The 16,300-nt window shown below is 40.3% G+C and overlaps 1 protein-coding gene across 4 annotated transcripts in view; it reads right to left on the bottom strand.

Annotated features, from left to right (window-relative positions):
- The window catches only part of LOC107715462 (zinc finger homeobox protein 3-like), a 349,927-nt gene that overhangs the window by 24,819 nt on the left and 308,808 nt on the right, over window positions 1–16,300 (bottom strand). The gene's annotated exons all lie outside the window — the stretch shown is intronic.

Below are 16,300 nucleotides of genomic sequence, written 5' to 3'. Positions count from 1 at the left end.
ACACACACACACACACACACACACACACATATATATACACACACTTGCATTTTTCTGTAATATATTTGTACCTACAAAATGCATTTGCAAATTACACTTTTTATCCTTTTAAGCACATGATTATTTTAATAATGTCTTATATTTTTGATGGCATCATTTTATAGAGATTTCTTTTAAAACAAGCCTCGATTCAACAGTTATAATTCTTCATTTATGCAGGACCATGACACAAATATCGTTATGGCTTCCTCTGTTTAATATGAACATAAAATTGCAGCAAACCGCACACATGTGGTAGAGACATACACACATTTTCCACAGCGGCTCTGAGCATGCAGACAGGAAAAATAATTGTGCGAGTTTCAAGAGAGAGGAGAGTTTCTGCACGTCGCTCTCACTAGTACCTCTCCCAACGTTCATAATTACAGTCCCTTGCTGCAGTTTGCTGCTGGGCCGCTCACCAATATCGGGCTAAGTTCATTTTTAAAACCCAATGTAATGCAAAGCAAAAAAAAAAAAACATAAATATTTAAAACTCAGCCTGCAATTCATTTTATTTTGCCAAGTCAAATGCAGAAATCCCCTGTAACCATCTTAAAAGCCCCCTGCTCAATATATTAGGCCATTTAAAGGCAGCGAACCCCCAACAATGGATCTCCAATAATGCCATGTTTAAGTAACAGAGAGAAGAAGCTGAAAAACAGATAATAAAATGGGCATCAATCCTTTTTATTCCCACCTTGTGCCCCCCGAGCACCCCCTTTCCCGGCCGAGCTTGTTTAAAAGTACCGTGGCTAGCACACACAAACATTGATTTTGCAACAGTAAAGTCTGTGGCAGTCAATAAGCCTTATCAATTATTACACAAGTCAGCTAATTCTCAGCAAATGTACTTAAATGTTCTTTTGAAAATGCCTCCCCCTGCACTCTACACTCTATCAGGTGGGTTATTGACATATCGACAGGACAACAACAGCCACTGAAATATCCTGTTCAAATATTCATCTCCACGCTCAAAGATCGCTATTCCACGACAATATTCGAACCCTTAACTTAAAACAGCTTTTATTGTCCAATAACGTTCCAGCCACTTTAGAAGCCCGCCTGGGACGCGACTTGAATCTGGACCAGCCGCTTCCAAAAGCCGCCCCACGATCCATTAAAGTTTATTCTCATCAGTGTTCGGTTTCTAGAACTGTTAAAGCACAACCTCAATCCATCATTCTTCAAAAACGTTTTTTTGGTCTCTGCATGAACATGGAGCGGCGTATTTAATAAACGCCTCCGCCATAACTCTCTCACTGCGAGTAATACATCAACATCTCTAAACATTTCCATCTCCTTGACTTAATGTGCTACAAGAAACCATTTGTGTGTGAGTGTGTGTGTGTATGTGTGTGTATCTAGAGCAGTTAAAGCCATTTACATCTGATGGTCTTATGTGGATTGCTATGTGTAATTCTGCATTTTGTTGCACTGTTTTAATTATTGATGCACCGAGAGGAAACACGACTGGGGCAGACCGTTTGCCAAAGCCTACAATCGTTCTCTGTGGTTTCCGCTGTGGCATTCTGGGAGAAAGTAATTACACAAGAAAACACTAGTATACAGAGTCGTCCGTACACTGCAGGGTTATAAACTACATGTGCTAATTCACAAGAGTTGTTTTTCAGCATAACGACAATAACACATCAGATGAACAAATGCAAAAACAGGCAAATTATTAAATAATAAAAGGAGTGCAGATTTGAAAGAGGAGGTAGGTAAACAGAACTGTTGTTAATTTCATCATCATTTTTTTTTTTCAAAGCCTACAATCGTTCTCTGTGGTTTCCGCTGTGGCATTCTGGGAGAAAGTAATTACACAAGAAAACACTAGTATACAGAGTCGTCCGTACACTGCAGGGTTATAAACTACATGTGCTAATTCACAAGAGTTGTTTTTCAGCATAACGACAATAACACATCAGATGAACAAATGCAAAAACAGGCAAATTATTAAATAATAAAAGGAGTGCAGATTTGAAAGAGGAGGTAGGTAAACAGAACTGTTGTTAATTTCATCATCATTTTTTTTTTTCTAAAAACAAACACAAAAGCTTCGTAAAGCACAAAAAAAAAAAAAAAAACTCTGATTTGCTCAGTGCTTTTTGCATTTGCACCTGTGTTCGGTGTAGATGAAGCACCTAGTGCTTGATCGCAGTATGGATTATGTAGTTAGGCCATATTACCCAGAGCCCACACTGATTCTGTGTTTAAATGACGGTGCATAAATGGAATAACCGGCTATATATACATATACAAAATTTCATTTTTTCACATACGTGCCTGTTTCTGTTATGTTCCCCCGAGCAATTTCCGTTCTCCATAACCCAACATTACCCAGCGTTGGGCTGAGAAATAGGCTGGAAAGTCAAATAAAAGAAAGCAACATGCACTGCAGTCTAGATAAATCCACCTTCACCAGGCTGGGAATTACAATATGATGTAGAGTCAGAAGCAGCCAGATTACAAAATAATCCCCAGGTAGATTTTACACCTCTGGAAAAGCCGAGGTGTCTAAGTGTCTAATTCCTGCTCTAGCACGCTTCTTTCTCTTAATGGAGAGCCGCTTCACGCAACAGCTGCCACCCTAAAATAATCTCTCACCCCTTTCTCATCAACATCTCGCTCCTCGACTGTACGCCGACCACCCTCCCCCCAGTAGTACGCAGATAGGTAGACATTTAATTCCACCCATGGCCATGTGTCTAAGAGGCAAATGAATGTGCCTATTCCTCATCTCCGCCACCACCGCAGTACACAATGATTAAACCCGGGCCAGCCATAATTAATGAAAGGTCACAAGTGGCCTTAGAGTAGGCTGCAAATGAAAGGACCCACCCAAATGTAGTCATAGATCTGGCCTGGAAATAGATTAAGAGGAAGCACTCGCAGCTATGGCGAGAGGCCATTTGCTAACCCAAATCCTAAAAATGTAAAGGACAATACCCTGAAGGTTAGGCTTTCTAATTAATCGTCCTCATTAACCCGCCCTCGTACAGTGATATTAAACTTTTGCCTTAATCTAATCACGCCAACCGAATAAACCCACCGCAGCGCCTGAAATTACAAAGCACGTCTGTTCTCGGAGGAAACACAATCCCACAACATTTCAACAAAGCCAGACGTGGATACAGAAAATTTGGTACGGAAGCCGCATGATAATGTGTAAGAGAACTGCAGATGAAACGTTCCGGCACACACAGGGTGCAGTATCTCAGACTGACCTATAGGTGTCACCCTATACAAGCAAGGAAGAGAAATTGGCAAGACACACACACACACAGAGCAGATGAAGGCAGAGAGGTTAGAAAGGCACAGACAAATATATACAGAACGCGGACTGGGAAATATGTGGAGATGACAAAAGCAGATGTTAGACAGGAAGTCCGCGCCAAGCGATGAGACTGAGAAGACAGCGCGATTACCTTCAGATGAGGCCGAGCTGCCTTCCCCTGTTTCCCCAGAAGAATGGTGATTACACACATACTAATCATACTGACAGGCACAAACCGCCAAATAAATAATACATGGTAACCACTGCTCCATCCAGCCTCTCCTACCCAGACCGAAAGGCCGGCGTACACGTTCATACCACAAACCCAGCGTCTAACTAAACAGAAATCAGCCTGGTGCTCTCGAAAACACATTCACGTTGAGGAACCATACCTTAGAAGCTCTTGGGATCCTCTGTAGGTTTAGCGTTGACTCATGAGGCGAGTCTCTGGCCTGCCTCGCCTCACCCTTCTTCCAGCCAGAGCACAGTGGAGCGGTGTGAGTCGGTCTCTCTGTGAGTGGCTGCTCTTTCTCATTAGGATTACCGAAGCACTGGTTATCATTTTAACCAGGTGTCACAGCACACATCACTGTAAATCTGTGGGGCCACATTTCCCCCTCTTCTCCCCCCCCCGTCTACCTCTTTCTCCCCTTGTTTTTGGCCCACAACAAGACAGCTTCCTTGTCTTTAACGCTGCACTGTTGGATAAAAAAGCAATCTTATTTCACACCTCACGGACTCTATCTCTCTCTCCCTTGCTTGTCCGGTGTTTTTTTTTCTTTCTTTTCTCTCTACGCGATCCCCCTCTGGCCCCCCGCCATCCGCTCTCGGACCCGTTCCCTATATCAAAGCTGTCCTGACTTCGGAGCGTGCGGTGTAAAATGAAAGTGACAGAAGGGTTCGGCGGGACAATGGGACATAGGCTCCATGCTGAGGGCTTTCACGCTTTGTCTACTCCTCATATCAGCATTTCTCCGGCTCCGTCCGTGCCCCTCCCACCCCAAACAGGACCCCCCTCTAAACCAAAACACTGCCTCCATCCCAGACCAGCCGTAATCTGTAGACACCATCACTGGATGGGCGAAAACCCTCCTGCCATGGTCCATCAAATGCACTATAATGTGTGAGAAATAATTGATGATTGACCGCTGAATTTTTAAAAATTAAAAGCACATCAATGTGGTGGTCCAGAATCAAATCTGCTTTAACCACAGTTACCACATGTATGTCTACATAAGGTGTATATTTTTCAGATTTTTATCCTGAAACGCTCTTGAATTGATTCATTTCTGAAGAATTATGTTTAAAACCTCTTAATACGCCTTTATTACACTCTGAAAAATAATGATTCCAAAAAAGCAATGCCATAAAAGAACCACTTTTGGTTCCCCAAAGAACCCTTCAATTCTTTTTTTCTCTTAGTGTGAAGAACATTTAATAATCTGAACAATCTTTTTCCACTATAAGGAAACTTTTGTCCCATAGAAAGGGTCCATGGATGTTAAAAGTTCTTCATGGAACCATAAATGCCAATAAAGATTCTTTATTTTTAAGAGTTTAGTTCAGAAAGGAAGTGTGAAACTGTAATGCGGTCAAGACTAAAAACTATTTAATGTCATTAAGTTTTAGAAAACTAATCAACGCCATGGAATGTCTGTCAACCAATCAGAATCAAGAATAAACTCTAAAGTAAACTAACAAAATATATTCCAGTCGCAGCCACTTCATTACTCTATGCAACCATATAATCATAAAACAATCCCCTAACATAATATTTAAGCTATTCTCCAAAACTGCTTTTGAAGCAAAAAAGTTCACCCACTCAAAACAATGCACGCTGGGTAAACCCCTCCGTCACCATAAACACAGGGCGTGACTCAGGCAAACGTCAGCGAGACCGACATAGTGCGCATGGTGACCACACTCCCAAACAACAGCAACACCCTCCCTCTCACGCACACCAGTCTTTATCACTCTCACACTCTCAAACAAACACACACTCACCTCCAGCACGAAAAAAGAAAAGCTAAGTACCTCTTTGGTTTAAAGGGCCGTGGCTCTGTATCGGAGCGGGGTTGAGTTATGTGCTAGATTCCTGACCTGTCTTCCAGAAGCCATGGCGTTCGCTCAGCACTGGCCCTGTCGTGACCCCCAAATCTAAATGTGAATGAATACTTTGTGTCTCCATGGGGCTGTGCGCCAGAGGGGGGAGGCGCAGGAGGAGGAGGAGGGTGGGCTAGCTAACAGCTAGCAAACTTAAAACAGCAAGTTGATCACAAACAGAAGGGAAAGCTCACACTGCTTTAGAACAAGAGCTTCACGTCACCCCTCCCCCGTCTTTCTCTATGCTCTCCATACACCCTGCGAGTCGACCCCACACGCCCTCTGCGCAACACTTAATTTGATCCCCCAAGCCTTTCAAAATCACTGGCCATTTCAGTGGACGGCTCACCTACTGATACGGTCTGCGGCGGAAGGAGACGGCTAATCAGGGGAAATCGAATTTACACCGGCACTGTCAAATCCTCCTCTTCTAAACAGACATCATTTCGTTTCAATACCTGATGTGACATCACATCACAAGCATGACATTTCCAATAGCTTCTGATCTGCGCCTGTCATCATGAGGAGGTGACTTGAAAGTGACAAGTCTTCCTCCGCTCGCACAAAATTACAGTGAAATGCGTAAATAAACAGAAGGCAGGTTTACCGTTTTAGGGGCTGTTCGCACAGGACACGCGTCTGCATTTTGTCCAAGCTATTTTTTTATTACTATGTACAAGTGTCATGTTGAACGCCTTTGGTCATTGAGTCAATCCAATGCAAATTTTTGTAGGTTTCATTTTTTTTTTTGCCCAATACATTTCCATGACCTGTCCAGTCATGTTTATTAATGGAAAATAACTTTTAAAAACCATTTTGATTCAGACTGAATCGCTAATCATTCAGACAATTTTGTTGTGCAGGTTTGACCAATTCATTTAAAATAACTAACTTAAAAGAACATTTCATTTATAGTCAAACCTACCCATTGCTTTATAATAATAATGAATAAAATAATAGAATAGAATAGAATGGTAACACAGGTTCCATTCATTAACAATAGTTAACTATATTAGGTAAATAACAATGACAAAAACTTCTAAAGCATGTATTAATCTTATTCAATGTTAATTTCAACATTTAATAATACATTATTAAAATCAAAAGTTGTATCTGTTAATATTACAGTATTTAATGGACCTGAGCTAACATGCCTAACAATGAACATTTATGTTTGTATTAACTAATGTTAACAAAGATAAATAATAAATACCATAACAAATGTACTGTTCATTGTTAGTTAATGCATTAACTAATCGGACCTTATTGTAATGTGTTACCATATTAACTATAGAAATTGTTATGACTTTTGAGATTTTTATTAATTGTAAAATTCCAAATTTATTTCCAGGTTTTTCATGACCATTAGAACCCTGATTTTTAAAGACGAAAAAAAAAAAATCTAATTTGAATCAATTATCAATATTCAGAATGATAAAATACAATCAAAACATTAAATGATTTTTCAAAAAATCATTTATTTACAAAAAAAAAAAAAAAACGTTATTTCAGGTTTTACTATCCTTGTGGGGACATTCGTGCACACAAACACACGTAGCAGCCATTAGGCAGAGTTTGACAGTGGTTTCTCAAACACAAAACACATTAATAGCAGAGTAGTGCACTGTGCTTTTTTCTGCCCTGCACTCTGTGAGGTTGAAAGGGCCGCGTGGACGTTGCTCTCTTGCGCCTGGAGACATTTTCCTGCACAACGGAGAGGACCGGCTGGCAGAGCGTCCCTGAATGGCCACAGCGCACACTACTGGCCTACTGCTCTCGTTCTAACATAACCTACATTTTCCTTCTTCATCTTTATCTCATACTACACTGCTTTCTGTTATATTGAGACAAGGAAAAGGAGAAAGAACAAAAAAAAAGTCAAGAAGGGCAATCACATACAGTCTGATATATTCACCAGTGGCTCGGAAAATGTGACGGTACAGTTGTGACAGCCGAGCAGATGCCCACCTCCCATTAAGGGCAGGGGCTCGACGGCACTCTGAATATGTATAACCCAGAAAAAAAATGTATTGATTTTTCATTCGGTAAAAAGGGACATAAAAATCATATAACCTGAAACTGTCACAGCTCTTCTGTTCATAGCTCATCTCTCCTCATGCACGGCACTGGCCACAAACTCCATTTAATTACCAGGTGGAGTGTTTGCACACAGTGAAACACACAGACGCACCATTTGGAGCGGCATTAAATGTGATATTCGACTTGATCGGTCATATTTGATATGGAAATTCATGTTTGAATGTGAACACGCTGCTAATTTACAAACGGTGAATAAACACCAGTTTTTCAGATGTCATTATATCAAATTTCCCTATTGTGAAAACACAATACACTCGCTGCTTTTCATATTCCATGCAAATGTTCCCTATTAAGGTGGATGCTACGCATCAACCAACATGCTCGGCTTCCTACCAGGAAAAGTTTGACCAGGAGGTCCAGGAAGGTTTGTCCGATGTTTGTGTAAGCCAGAGCCAGTCCATTAACAGCTACTTATCTGTTTACGTCTCTCTTTAGACTGCTCTGCCTGGTACAGTGGGACATCTGAGAAAGATCTCCGCCTGTCGATATATTGAGCGTAGCATTTGCATATCTTTGTAGAGCATCCATCTGCCTGTGGATCACTCTGTAGAGGTATTAGCTCAGAAAATCAATGCGGTCTGAACGTACGCACGTATGTATGTAGCGCCCACCTTGGCGCGCGGTCGTTACAGCGTATGCATGTTGCTGCTCACGGCTCCTATGCGGATAATGCAACACGAGTCTGTGTTCTTAAAAAAAAACAGACATTAAGAAAACACAAACTCGAACAGGGCGGCATCCCGCCATAGGTGGGCTCCGTAGGCATCCAGGTGTTCTGTAGGAAACGTGTGTCCTGCAACTGAAGACCCCGTGTAGCACCACCCGCTTGTTTATGTCAGAGGACCAGGAGATAAAACAGAATTTTTAAGGCTTATGAATACCAGATGACTTAATCAATTTTATTTAAGAAATATAAGTGCAGGGTTCATATTGATGTGTTTGAGCCCTGGGAATCCACTGCACCCTCGCAGCTGTGAGAGGTGTGATTTCAATGCTGTTTTTTTGCCTTTGCGAACCACGATGGAGAATCACTTAGTACGCATGCATACGCACGTTCTGAAGTGCAGTGAGTTGCTGAGCATTATTATTTCAAGGAAAAGAGTTTCCTGTGTGTAGCGTTCATAAGCAAAGTCGGGTTGTGTTTGGAATAGCATACTAGCATGTTACTTTTACTCTTTCTGCAGTATGCATTATGTGTACGGTGGATGGTATGCTACGTTTTTAGCCATGGAATACTATGGTTGTTATTTCATAAAATATGCAACAATTCATACTCAACAGAATACTATATCCCTACTATATTTGACCATTCATTTTTTCACTCATTCTTGACTAATTACTTAATCAGATGGGCAAGTTGTTGTTGTTGTTTTTTTGTACACTCATTTTTACACAGAAACAAATTAAAATAGTTCCCAGAGATGTCGTGACAGTATTGTAGCATTATACCATTTTAAATACTATTTTTGAAAAATAGTAAGCAGTACTGTGCAGTATACGGAACACAGCCAGGCAGATGCAGAGATGTAGTATGCAGTATGTGTAAGGTGCAGGTATGCTAATTTTTTGACCATCAAATACCATGGTCATTATCTGCCAAAATATGCAAGAGTTCAAACTGAGCAGAATACAGTATTGTCTCCTTATAATAAACCATTCACTTCCAGTGAGACCAATCAACTGGAAGTAATTTCCACCTTAGTCCTTCTTAACTAAGTATTTCAGATAACCAGATTTTTACACAGAAATGAATAAAAAAAGGTCATGTGATAACACTGCAGCATTCTACTTTTCCCACATACTATTTTTGAAAAATAGTAGGCAGAATACTGTGCAGCATGCGGTAAACAGTACACCAGCATTCCATTCAGAACACATGCAGGCAGAGGCAGCAGTGTGGACACACAGAAAAGCTTCCCCCTGCACACACACACCGGATCGCTGCAGTTCCACCCCCGGTGGCAGCTAATAGCAATCCGCTACAGAAATCCAATCGTTACGTCGTGCAGGCACTTAAAACAAGCTCAGTACCGCCACCAGTTATTGAAAAAAAAGGAAATACGGTTCATCCGTCCCACTTTCAGGCCATTTTCTAATACAAATTAAACACTTGCTGCTCCCTTCCTCCATTTGTCTTTCTTTCTGGGCCTCTTTGCATAAGCCATCCATTAAGTTCACATGAAATATGAAAAGGCAATATCCTCTCTGTGTTTGTATTGAAGCGTAATGCGATTGTGTTGTCATTTATAGGAAATAATCGCAAACCTCTCTTTCATTTTCCAGTTCAAATAACCATGAAAAATTAGCCCGCAATGTCAGGAGGGACAACAAAGGAAAGCGTGCAGACTATCGCTTCACCACTGCGCTTGACATTTCTCCTTAATAGGAAAATGTCTGGTAGTTTCTATCTTTCTTTTTTCCTTACAAATAAAGCCTTTTCTCTTTCTTAATTAAAAAGTTCTGCACGTTGATCTGGAGAATCTCGCCTTGCTCACTCTCTTTAGTGACAAAGAGGCGTTCGGGTCGACCCAGCGTGAAATAATTGAGCAGGGGGGTCATCCCAAACCCCCGTTATTCGCCCTCCACTGCATCTCCCTCTGTAGTACAAGACGGCATCTAATGGCCACTTGCGAGGACCGTTGTCGCCATTCTGGGGTCTGGATCTCTGCGCCTAGCATCCTACAGCCGGGATAAATAATTCAGCAGCCATCAGATGCAACCACCAGCCTGGCCTCTGATCTCAGATCAGCTGATGGTCACATATCTAATAGGGCACCTTTAACAAACCCAGCAGATCTCAGATCAGCGGTGAACCGCTGCACCGTGCCGCGAGACGCCCAGACACTGCGGGGCTGCACTGTCTCGAATGTGCCTATTTACAGTGAGAAACAAACTAGTGGTAATTGGATTGCTATCCGTGAAAGCTCCATAATGACGCTTAATAGACATGCATTGTTTTTCTGCAGTAATTATACACAACATGATCGGCCCCATCCCATTTTCTGATGTAATTACTATAGATATGTTTATCCGGCTGACAATTAATATTTGCGTGTGTGTTTTTTGCATGAGTATATGCCCTAGTATATGTATGCATTATGACAGGCCAACTAAAACGTTGTACTTCATAGCTCATGCCAAATGAAAGGAAATGCTCATTTTTTCATAATTAAAGTCGCACTACATTCTCATTACAGGGTTGCAGAGCACATTTTCATCTAGGAAATGATGTGGTGAAAAGTGTAAATAGCAAAATGAAAATTTACAGTGCTTAAGATAATCTAGGACTCTTTCTGTAACAGAAACAATGTGGATGTTGAAAATAGCGAGCTTTATGGGAAATCTTAGGCCAGCCTGGGGTCCTTAAAGGGACCATTCCCTGGAGGCTTGATTGGAAATAATACAGAATAAAACCAATGAAATATGAAATAAAACAGTAGAATTACTGCAGTATCGTTAACCAGACGATTGTTTTGATTTCAATACACACAGCAGTCAAAATTCATCAAATGTACTGGTGGGCGAAGATAATTTTTGTCACGTCGAGACAAATGAGGTGCCCAAGGAAGCGGAATGCGAACATGACATAACGCTGCTCAAAAGTATCTCTCCTTCCTCTTGTCAGTTTATTTATTTATTATTTCTGTGATTGCAAATTTACATATTTCTAAAGGAGGATTATAGTTTGTGATGCATATAATGAGATTTCCCCTCAAAAAGCTAATGAAAAAAGACTCATTTTATGCAATTAGCAGGGGCTTATTTATTCTCCTCCTGTAATGTATTAATTTATTATCGCATAATTCAGGCATTATTTATTTATTTGATTCTGTGCACACCTTAAAGCCTTAATTACAATGGAAACTGGGGAGGTCGAGGAAGAGAGGCGACGCACCATCTCAGCTATCAGTCGATCTAGTTATCCATTTAATCTCGAGAGTATATCCATCCAATCTCTTATCAGCAGCCTCTAATCTCAGTCTAATCAGTTTACCAATTTGCTGTATGGCGACTGGCTCACTGGAAAGAAAGGACTCAAAAACACTTTTTGAAAAAAGATTTGGCACCAACAAAGCCAAAATTTTCCATCATTTCCTTTCCTTTCCACTCTCCCCTCGCTATTTCTATCTTTACTTCAGCCCTAATGAAGGGCAGAGGCAACAGTTCCACGGTCAGTTTGGTTGTATTCAGCTCCACTAGCGTGGGTCACGTATGTCAAGTGAGCACACTTAATTTATTTTCGATTTTCTCTCGCACACCGTTTATGCTTTTAACTACAGCCACACAGCACCCGGGACTTCATTTTAAGCCGAGTCGTGAGACCGTCCGTGCTTTTACAGATATTCACAGCTGTAATTTTCTCCCAGAGTGTCTCTGTTTTGCCTTCTGGCTCTCCAAGGCCACTTCCTCCCACAGCTGAAAGTGCAGGCCTTCACTCCTGAACATGCATACTTCTCGGCTTCATTCAGAACAAGATTTTAGTTAGCCATGAGATTTCGGCTTCATCTGACACGTGTCACGAGCCAGTCTGAACAGACAAGGGCACGCGGTGCGGTGTAAAGTTTGAGCGCATTTAAACAGAAATTATTACAGTCACTCCTGTTACCCAGTGTTATCTTTGGCACAGGGAAAGAGAAGGAAAAGACTAGAGATGTGAATGATCACACTAACCTTGCTCGAACATGCATCAGCTGCATTAAAATAACAGGGAGTAAAAACACCCACTTAACTGTGTTTTATTTACTTAGTATATTCAAAATCAACAGCTACCTGCTGTTCACGTGTCCGCCAAACCAAATTAATTTCTACAAATATAATACCATTTATTAATAATTGATATTTAATATGAATGTTTATATAATATCATTTTTATTTATATAAAATGCATTATATAATTATTTATGATTTATATAATACTATTATATAATTTATATAATAATAAAGTGAAGATTAATAAATAAATAAATAAATAAAAAATATATAAATATATATATATATTTGTGAATAATTCACAATTGGCCCTAAATTAAATCTGAAAGATTAATAAATAAAAAAAAATAAAAAAAACTGATGCTGGTGATGTAAAGTTCAAGTATGTGTGGTTTATGTGGCTATAAGGAGAACCAATAAAAAAAACAGTGGCTGATGGGCTCATCAGCCAAGAGAGCTAAATATTCTTATTAATTTATGCAATGTGAGAGGAATGCTTGGCCACGCAATTAGTATTACTTTCCAACTTTCAGAGGAAACGGTAAGGCTAATGGTCTCAGGATCAACTCAGCAGCATTTTGTGGAATGAAAGGTTAGCCTGTGTGTGTGTGTGTGTCTGTGTCTTTTTTGCTCGAACATGCATCAGCTGCATTAAAATAACAGGGAGTAAAAACACCCACTTAACTGTGTTTTATTTACTTAGTATATTCAAAATCAACAGCTACCTGCTGTTCACGTGTCCGCCAAACCAAATTAATTTCTACAAATATAATACCATTTATTAATAATTGATATTTAATATGAATGTTTATATAATATCATTTTTATTTATATAAAATGCATTATATAATTATTTATGATTTATATAATACTATTATATAATTTATATAATAATAAAGTGCATTTTCATATTATTAAACATTTTAGAATTTAGAATATGTACAGTATGTATGCATATCTAAAATTCTATATTCAAATACTGAACTGAAAGCATAATTCACGAAAATGACATGTCTAAAGATGAACAATTTGTCTGCTTTATGGCTTTGTCAAATTCTACAAATATGAAAATTGACATATTTATTTATTTGAATTTAATAATTTGGTTTAGATGACACAAGTAGAAGGAATTTTTTTTTTTCTTTTTTCTTAAACAATCATTATTTGTAATCAACCTCAGTTTTGTCCTTAACAGGACTGAAGATAATCTTTTTTCCATATCTAACAAAAATGGAAGGTAAATTATAAAAAAATAATAAATAAATAAATAAATACATAATAATAATAATAATACAAAATAGTAAAAAAAAATCTTTCAGATTTAATTTAGGGCCAATTGTGAATTATTCACAAATATATATATATATTTGTGAATAATTCACAATTGGCCCTAAATTAAATCTGAAAGATTAATAAATAAAAAAAAATAAAAAAAACTGATGCTGGTGATGTAAAGTTCAAGTATGTGTGGTTTATGTGGCTATAAGGAGAACCAATAAAAAAAACAGTGGCTGATGGGCTCATCAGCCAAGAGAGCTAAATATTCTTATTAATTTATGCAATGTGAGAGGAATGCTTGGCCACGCAATTAGTATTACTTTCCAACTTTCAGAGGAAACGGTAAGGCTAATGGTCTCAGGATCAACTCAGCAGCATTTTGTGGAATGAAAGGTTAGCCTGTGTGTGTGTGTGTGTCTGTGTCTTTTTTGTGCTGACTTTGCAGAGCAAGAGAGAAAGAGAGAAAGAGAGAGAGAGAGAGAGAGAGAGAGAGAGAGAGAGAGAGAGCCTGCTTGTCGCTGGTCTCTCTTGGGCAAGCATGGGATTAACTATTATTCTGCTCCTTTGAGACCACCATTGCACCTAAATTGGTTCCAAGGTTTTCCACCAATCCCTCCACCAAATTCTGCAATCACGGACCAGCGCTGCAACTTCCTGCTTTTACTTACAGAACTCCTGTTATTGCTGTTTTTTATTGTTGCTGTTGATGTCGTCCCCGCTGTGGAGGCTTGGAGCGGGAGACTTCTCTCTCTAATTAGCCAGAGGTCTGTCTCATTGAAATGAGGGAGCAGGTAGCTCACATTAATTATTCATCCCACAGGTAAACATTGGGGCGGCCATGCCTGATGAGTGGACTGAAAAGATGAGCTGGGTGAAGCCACTAACTAATACAGGCCTCTCCCCCGGGGGCTGCTGGGAGGAAAATAAAGAGTGCTTTTGGTGCTGAAGAATCCTTTGCACTTTTTTAGTTGAAACAAAACAACGCTGCTTCTAATACCACTAGGAGCAATGAGGTATTAGAACGGGACAGTTGCCTAAGCGCGAGTTTCACGGCGGGCCGACTTAGGCTGCCTCCGCTTTCAAATTTAGCCCAAATTGCACATTCATTCTGCATTCCTTTATCCAGAACCAGATGCAAGCGGAAGCCTCATCCCAGATCCTCTTTTTTGTGCTTTATTCTTTTCCCTCTCTGTCTGAGCTCCAGTAAAAACAGCCTCGCATGGCTCCAGCCAGGACTGGCGGCCTCATGAGAAAGCTGTGATAAGAATTCATTTCTCCCAATTATGTGCACTTGTCCACTGCTTCAGTTCATCAGTTCAGTGCAGCCAAGTCAATGAAAGGGCTTGTAATGGAGCAATCAGATGCAGCCTGGCTCCCAGGGACCCAGCCTCGGCTCCAGGCATCTCAAGCAGACCAGGCCATCCAGCTGGGGGAGTTGGTGCTCGCGCGGACCATCTACAGCTTTATAACGACCGTGAGAGCAAGATCTTGCTTATAAAAATGGGAGATCAGTCTGATCTCAGTTCTGGCCTCTCTCAGGTGGTAAAGATTGTGAGTGTCCTAAAGATAAAGTCTCGTCAAAAGGTCTGCCTATTCAAAAGAGCCCACTCTTGAGCATCTGTATGTATTCTGGTTTCTAGCTATGGCTCGGGTCCCTCCTTTAATATAAATCTTTTTCATTTTAAACTCCACTTGGCAAAAATCATTATCATTTACAAAAGTAATGGCATGAGTTACGCACTCTGTGTATGAGCAACAGTAATGGTGATAAGTGTCTTAGCGGCTAAACTGCGCAATGAATTGATAGCAGGGCCATCACCTGTGGCAGTGTGTTGTGTTAGAGAGGTTTAGAGAAGAAACTATATCCAGCCAAACTTTCTCTTTCTTCTCCTCACAGCTAACTCTCACCCTCTCCCTTTCTCATTTATTTGCCCTCTCCCCTCTCAACCTCTTCTGCTCTGTCCCCGTCCAACATGTGGAAAGCATTACAGGGAGTCGGGGAGAAGAATGCATGTGTTGAATCATAATCTGGACCTTAAAGTGCTGGATTCTGTTTTCCTTTGTCTCGTAATGCTGTGAATGTTCTACCAAAATTAAAACGAGGCCCATTTGATCCGTCTCATATCAAGCTCTACTCCTCAAAACGGAGAGAAAGTCAAGGTTACCAAGCTATCACAGATGTACTCATAATTTGCTTTCTGTTGGTTCACAGTTCAACTGCAGGGCAGAAAACAAGGTCAATGTGTCCTCCTAAAACAACACTCAGCGCTGTTCAGCTGGGTTTTGGGGCCATAACAAGTGTAACACTTCAAATAAAGCAACAAAAGACGCGTTTTCCATTACAGATTTGCGCAAACTTTGGCGATATTTTATAAATGTCGATAAAAAAGTATTGCGAAATGACGGCGTTTCCATTAACTGATGTTATGCGACTAAAACGTAATTTTTTCCTTTCGCGATAAGTCATGGCAACGGATTTTGATGGGATTTTGGCTACACTAGCCGTTATATATTTAATCGAAGGAGGTGTATGCGTGTATCTTGACAGAAGCAGTGCGGAGAGCAGCTTCTGGGACGGGCCGTGGCGCGACTGGTAACACAAGCATTGACTAGAGTGGCAGCGATCAGCTCCGATGGCCATTTTGGAGCCGTAACGCAACGCATACGTGTGCAGTGTAAATAGTCTAAGCATTAATGGCAGGGAAAGCCCCTTATACTTGAGAGCAGCCACATATGAAGTGTTATAGTACATTGAGGAATGATCATATGACTTTTTACATACGCCATGTG

The sequence above is a fragment of the Sinocyclocheilus rhinocerous genome, unplaced genomic scaffold (assembly GCF_001515625.1).
Source record: "Sinocyclocheilus rhinocerous isolate Xijiao unplaced genomic scaffold, SAMN03320098_v1.1 scaffold539, whole genome shotgun sequence".
NCBI classification, from domain to species: Eukaryota; Metazoa; Chordata; class Actinopteri; order Cypriniformes; family Cyprinidae; genus Sinocyclocheilus; species Sinocyclocheilus rhinocerous.
This window is presented reverse-complemented; position numbering and strand designations above follow the sequence as displayed.